The 7,361-nt window shown below is 41.1% G+C and overlaps 1 pseudogene; it reads right to left on the minus strand.

The window, feature by feature from the left end:
* Nucleotides 1-1,291: 1,291 nt before the first annotated feature.
* On the minus strand, nucleotides 1,292-5,490 carry LOC115057687 (sodium- and chloride-dependent GABA transporter 3-like; annotated as a pseudogene).
* Nucleotides 5,491-7,361: the final 1,871 nt, after the last annotated feature.

Consider the following 7,361-nt stretch of genomic DNA (forward strand, 5'->3'; position numbering starts at 1 on the left):
ATGAGATCCGTCCGGAAATGCTGAAGGCTCTGGGGGTAGAGTGGCTATCACGGATGACATGCCTATTCAACATTGCCTGGGGGTTGCTGGACAGGTTCGCAGCTGGGATGAGGATCAGCACCTCCAAATCAGAGGCCATAGTTCTCAGCAGGAAACTGATGGACTGTCAGCTCCGGGTTGGGAATGAGTCTTTATCCGAAGTGAAGGAGTTCAAGTAAATCAGGGTCTTGTCCACGAGTGGGGGGACTTTGGCGTGTGACAGCGGGAGCAGCACTGCAGTCGCTGCATAACGAAAAGAGAGCTGAGCCGGAAAGCGAAGCTCTCGATCTTCAGGTCAATCTTCATTCCTACCCTCACCTATGTTCATGAGAACTGGGTCGTGACTTAAAGAGCGAGATCGCGCGTACAAGCAACTGAAATGAGTTTCCTCAGACAGGTGGGTGGCTTCTCCCTTAGGAGTAGGATGAGGAGCTCGGTCATCCGAGAGGGGCACAGAGTAGAGCTGCTGCTCCTTTACATTGAGAGGAGCCAGTTTAGGTGGTTCGGATATCTTGTCAGGATGCCTCCTGGGTGCCTCCCTTGGGAGGTGTTCCAGCCATGTCCATCAGAGAGGAGGCCCCGGGGCAGACTGAGGACGTGGTGGAGAGATTGTACCTCCACTCTGGCCTGGGAATGCATTGGGATTCCTCAATCAGAGCTGGTCGGTGTGGCTCGGGAAGGGGAAGTCTGGGGCTCCCTGCTGAAGCTGCTACCCCCGCAACCCAACTACAGAAAAGCGGTAGAAGATGGATGGAATCAGATGGATTGAAATTGTGAGGACTGAGAGTTGTAACTAAGCTGTCAATTTATTTTTGGTTCAAATAAACCACCAGTGTATTTTATTTTCTTATTGCTTTGAGGGTGCTCTGAGGAGGCCACGAGTGAAATTTTGAACAGTCTTAAAAAGAAAAGACATAAAAAAAAGTCCATGAAGTCACATTAAAGGTATAATTTACAGGAACTTTATTCATTTTGAGGCTGAGCAAACATATCCTATTTAATTTACTGCATGTATCATTTCACCTCTTCACCTCCCTCCTGACCCAATCTTCATGAAAACAGAAGTTTACTTGACATAGATAGATAGGGAGAGCCATCAATTGATTGAATTCTAGATTTTCATTCATAGATCCCAAGCTGGAAATTCTTAAGCTACAAATGGTATAGTTCAAAGACATGGATAAAAGTTATGAAATGATGATGAGTAAAAATAGAGAAGCAACGGCTGTAATACTTAAGGAGATAGTTAATATTAAGCTGTTTCTTCAGTCTTCCTCAGTTCCACAGTCATCATCTCCTCTCCCATTTCTCTTCTCTTCCAGGCTGGATCTTCAACGGGTTGACAGAGCACATGCAAACGCTGAAGCACAGAAAAGAACAAGATGAGTAAGTGGAAACACAACTTAAATGATTCTGACAATCACATTTCAGTATCTTAACCCGGACCTGTCTGAAGGTTCCTGGTGTCAGCCACATCTGTACAGCTGCCCACAATGGCACCATGAGAACAGAGGAGAGAGACATGGTCCATCCGACCCTGTACACCCAGTCTGGATAAATGTAGTCATTGATCTTGAGGTGTGAGTAGCCTGTCAGGTACAGGACAAATGAAACCTGAAGGAGGAAAAACCAAAAATGCACTTTAACTCTCAGAATGTGTAGCTTTAGCTTTTTACCACTAATGCCATATTTTAATGTTATTAGTGTTTAAATACTTCACTGTAAAATGAATAGCAGCATTACTTCCTAAACACCATCTGCAGATCACATTTATAATTTGTCTATTATTGTGGTTTGTGAGCAAATATTTGAAAAATAATAACACGGGGCAGACAGCAACTCCAGAATTGGCTCACCGCTGACACCAGAGGAATGATGTATTTCCAGCACAACTTGAAGAGAGCAAAGGGTCTCTGTCCTGTCATCTCCTGAATGTTGTTTATAACACGGTCAGCACCTTAGAAAATTCAAAAATGTAAGTGTAAATGTAAGACCAATTCCAAAGTCAGATCAATTTCATTTGGGCTTTTTAGACAACTGCTTATATATGCTGCTGAAATAATACTGTGGTTACAATGGCTGGATAAACAATCTGATCATGGATACATGCAGGAAATGCAATCAGTCTAACTAAAAATATCAAATCGGACCACAGAAAAACATTCAAAAACAACAATTTTAACGTCCACATTGAATAAGTTTTTTACACTTAAACAAATAGTTTGCTCCAGAAACAGTTTGATCAAATGATGAAAATAACATTGCATATAAATGATCATTTAACTTACCAAAAGTCCAGCCCAGAGCCAAACACTCACATAAAGCCATACAATAATGGCTAGTTCTGGTACAGCCGTAATAATCACTGACCTGGAATATGTATATTCCTGCCTAGAGCAGGGAGAGACAACATATGAATGTGACAAAAGATTTTAGAAACATTCAGTAACTTTAGTTTGAAGATGCTTCTGTGATGACGTTTCTTCACCTCAGTAGCCAAAGTCAGATGAATGAGGAAGAAGAGCAAACATACGAGGAGAACAAAGATTTCAGACCTTCCTGCTGCACGCAAGACCTTTGGAAACAAGTCGCTTATGGAGGTGATGAAAACCTCAACTGTTGCAAACTAAAGATAAAATAAAGAACAGCAATTAATATAATCTGGTGTCAGTAAAGCAGCAGTCCTTATTCATCAGCAAAGCACCTTACATGAGAGTCAACACTGAGGAAAATTAGCATCAGGAAGAAGCAAACACTCCAGAACTGTGGGAAAGGCATCATAGCTGTGGCCTGAGGGTAGGCAATGAAGACCAAACCTGGGCCTATGAATCAGACATTGACAACAACGTCATTTGCAGAGTATTCATTTCCTCTCTCTATGTTCAGACGTCAAAGCAAACATTAGTATTTACCTGACTCGACTACGCTTTCAACACCAACGCCTTGTTTATGAGCCATGAACCCAAGAACAGAGAAGACAACAAATCCAGCCAGAAGACTGGTGGCACAGTTCAGCAGACAAAGCCAGAAGCAGTCTCTAGAGGATGCACAGAAACAACTCTCAGTCAGATGTGTGATTACTTACTAATATTTGAAATTTAACTTTACAGTCTAAATTTTTACCTGTAACAGTTATTGTTGGGTCAATTGTAGCTGCTCAGAGCACCTATTGTCCCTGAAGCAATACTGTAGGAGAAGCATATTTGGGATCCAGCCTCCATCCAGACCTGCCATGGGACAAGAGTGTGATATACAGTATGGGAGTGTAGAGGAGTCTACTATGGGGTCTGCTCCCCACCCAAACCTGCCCCTAAAACTATGAGAAAGAGTGATAGATTTAGATTCATTTCAAACAAATAACACAACTCACACTGAAGAGATGAGATAGAGAGGCTGGAGAGGATGACCTCTAAGATGATGGAAGCACTGGGTTCAGAATCATGTTCACAGGACTATTTAGAAGAGCTTTTTCTAAAGATGGCAGCTGATCAAGATGCTCTTGAGTTCAAAGGTTGTAATAGATTCCCAACTATGACGTCAGGGAGGCCTTTTTCACTTTTTACTGGTTATGGCATCAGAACAACAAACCTCAATGTCAGCCAGACGGCTCAAGTCTGGATAGAGGTAAAAGTGGATTCCCTCCCATGCTCCAGGCAATGTTAGTCCCCTGATGAGTAAGATCAGGAGCATTGTGTAGGGGAACGTTGCAGTGACATATGCAACCTTATTTGCAAAGAAAAAACACAAATACATCAATACATCAACATCAAATGTTGAAATTTAAAGTAGTATTTATGAAAACAAGACTTTTTCTTGAAATGCATATGTACCAAATGTGCAATGTTTTATAAAAATGTATGTAGTAACCTTTCCAGAGGATCTGACACCTTTCCAGATACTGAAGTAGCAGATCACCCAGCAGACTAGAAGACACAAGGCCAAATCCCATCTCACACTGCCGATCTCCTCAATGCCTCCAGACATGGACAGGACACGACGCCTGGAGGAGAAAAATAAGAGGCACGATGAAATTACCAATTACTAATTACTAATTACTAATCAGGTAAAAGGTGTTGGTGTACCCAATACAGAGTAAACTCTTAATCCTTCATTGTAATTAGTATTATTTGAGTTACTGAGTTACTACGTACCAATATTTAGTCAGGGAAAAAAGCTTTAAAGTGAATTTAGACTCACTCCCAGAACTCGGTGGCAGCAGATGTAGTTTTAGTTAATGCGGTCTGATTTGCAGTCCCATTCTGTGATGAATCTGAGATCTGATGATCTAAACAGTCATCTGAATAAAGACAACAAACATGATGTTGACTTTGAAAGATTTCTCCCATTCACACTAACAAGACTTTTTTAATTACATAGTGAACATCGTCAGAACAGTCCAATGAAAGATTACTTGCTATATTACTTATTATAACATGTTCTGTATCAAAATGGTCTCTCTTGGTAACAAACTGTTGACATGTATGAAGCATTTACTTGCACTTGATGAAATTGGAGGTCATATTTTGATTTTAAAGCAGCAGTCACCGCTTTTTCTCGAAATATAATTTGTTCCGTCCTGGTTTTTATTTCCAGCTCATCTCACATTGCCAAACTCAAAGATCGATGCAGAACAAGAGAACATTATGTAGCATTAAGACATTACTGCTTCACAACTAAACATGATTGTATCTGATTGTACCTTTTGTAAATGAAACAGTGTTATGTTTACCTGTATTCCAGGTGTTTTCACAGGTGGCCCAGGGAAGCTGGGACTTGAATGAAAATACCAAGAAGAGGAGAACCCAGGCTTGAATAATGATGTAGGCAAAGCCATAAAGTTTCATCACAGCTTGTCCAATTCCTATTCCTAAAATACAGAAAGTACTTCATGTTTTCTAGTATCAAGTATTTAAATATTTATTTCAGCAACATTTTGGGCTTTTTAAGTGAAAACTTGTCATTTTAAGTGAATGTTTTAAGAACATGTACAATATGTCCAAATATTTTTCTCTTCAGTTGACTGTAACTCACCTTGTGCCAGTGGACAAAAGTTCCTCCAGCAGGTGATGAATCCTTGCTGAGTGTACTGACCAACTGAAGACTCCAGCAGGAACAGAGGGATCCCGTACGATATAACTAACAGTCCGTATGGTACCAGAAAGGCACCTGCAGGAAATACAGAAACATGAATAGTCATTTTCAATACTCTAATTGCCAATCCTTGATTCATTTCTGTCCAGTTCCTTACATGAAAAAAACATCTCAGCTCAACAAAATACATTTTTATGATTCACCTCCTCCATTCTTGTAGCAGAGGTAAGGAAATCTCCACACATTTCCCAAACCAACCACACTTCCTGCAACAACCATAATATACTCAGTCTTATTTGCCCATTGGCCTCTGTCTCCATCCCTCCTCTGATTTTCTGTATTTCTTCTTTCCCTGGTCATCTCAGAATGGTGAGCCTCAATAATTGTGTTTCTGGTCCTCCTAAAGAGCAGAAACTGAATTTTTCTACTTTTATCACTGTGTTTTTCTTAATTTGACTCCACCCTTTTCCTAAGAGGGTGCAAGTGTACATTGATTAGCCTAAAACCAGTAATTCCAGGATTAAAATATGGCTTTGTGGTTTCCATTGGTGGAACCCAGAGGAGCAACTATCAACTGCTCCTGGAACTCACCTGAACTACAGCAGTGAGATCAGAATGCCATTGGGACTCGATGAGTTTGATCGGGAGTTATCAAAGAGAGGGAAGGTGATCATAGCTGACGGGATTGGAAAACCAGAAGCCAACATAGCAGATGTAGAAAAGAGCAATGAAAGCAGTCAGTCACATCTAAATATCTGAAGAGAATACGGCAAGTCCTGAAGAGTCAGCTGAATGGGAAGAAGTCAGTCTAAGCTACCAACAGCTACGCCCCGCTGGTCATCAGATACCCTGCTGCCATAAGGAACTGGCCAGTGGAGGACATCGAAGCCACTGATATCAAGACAAGGAAGCTCCCATAAATCCTGAGGGTTTCACCCCAAGTCCAGGCTTAGGGGATAGTCCTGGACCTGTGTGGAAGTGGAATAATGAGGTCGAGAGCTAGTGAGCATCAGAACCACCATCCAGGATAAAACAACAAAGATCCATGGGTGCATTCAGATCTCCTCAAGTGATGACCTGGGTAGTGAATACCTCTGACAACAGAAAGCTGATGAGGGGGAGAAGGAAGAGCAGGAGGAACAGTCACAGAAGGACTGAGACAATCCAGTATATTAACAGTGGGGTGTAAAATACTTACACAATACAAGCAGGAGATACATGGTACACCGTAACCAAGTGGGCAAGTGAACACAACAGTTGCCCCTGCTTTTGGCCACACTCTGGACTGTGACCATCAAACTGGGTCGGGGACTCCAGCAGTTTCCAGGAATAACATCAAGAATGCGGTGCCAAGAACAAGTATGATACTGCACAGATCCTTCAGGCTCCCAGGCCTCTGGAAAATTCACAAATGCAGATGAGCTAAAAACAAATAAGTACACAGACGGGATGATAACGTTCCCTTCCACAGGGATTTAGGGATGATTTGAATGGGATAACACCTCCAGGAGTTTCTCATGAAATAACCCATCAGGGTTATTTCATGAGAAACTCATTTTTGACTTACCAGAATCTAAATTGAATCACTTGTTACAACCTGATTATTTTAGTTTGTTGCAAGCTATAGTACTGCACCTGACCTCACTTTAATTCTTTGCTTAACCCTAACCCCGACTAATATATTGAAATTGAACCGACATAATATATTTACTTTTAACTAAATTAGTATGAATTAATGTTTGCATTGACATCAGTTAATTAATTTACATACTGTATAACCAAACTATATTTTTCACATTTTATTTTACTTCAAAAATAATTTGCATTTCCCATCTTATAAACTATATAAAAAGACACTTGGCCAACAGATTATTTTAAATGTATTTATTCATATTTAACGTGTGAAACATGTCCCACACATTTAACATTAAAATAAATGAAGGCTGATTGCCTCATCTAAAAGTGGGCATCCCTAATGGCACTGCAAGGTGAGGGGAGGGGAGAATCGGAGAGGATGAGAGGATGGAGAGGCCAGTAGAGTTGAGAGAGTAACAGAGAAGTGGATGGAGAGGATGAGAGGCAGGAGAGAGCTGGACAGGGCCATGAGGGCAGGGGAGGATGCTACAGACTGTCGCACACAGGAGCAATAACTGAATTCTTTTTGAAAAATCAACATATACTGGCTAGCAGCTTGTGGTTACAACAGCCTCCATAAATATACATAAACATAA

Source organism: Echeneis naucrates, chromosome 17 (assembly GCF_900963305.1).
Source record: "Echeneis naucrates chromosome 17, fEcheNa1.1, whole genome shotgun sequence".
Lineage (NCBI taxonomy): Eukaryota > Metazoa > Chordata > Actinopteri > Carangiformes > Echeneidae > Echeneis > Echeneis naucrates.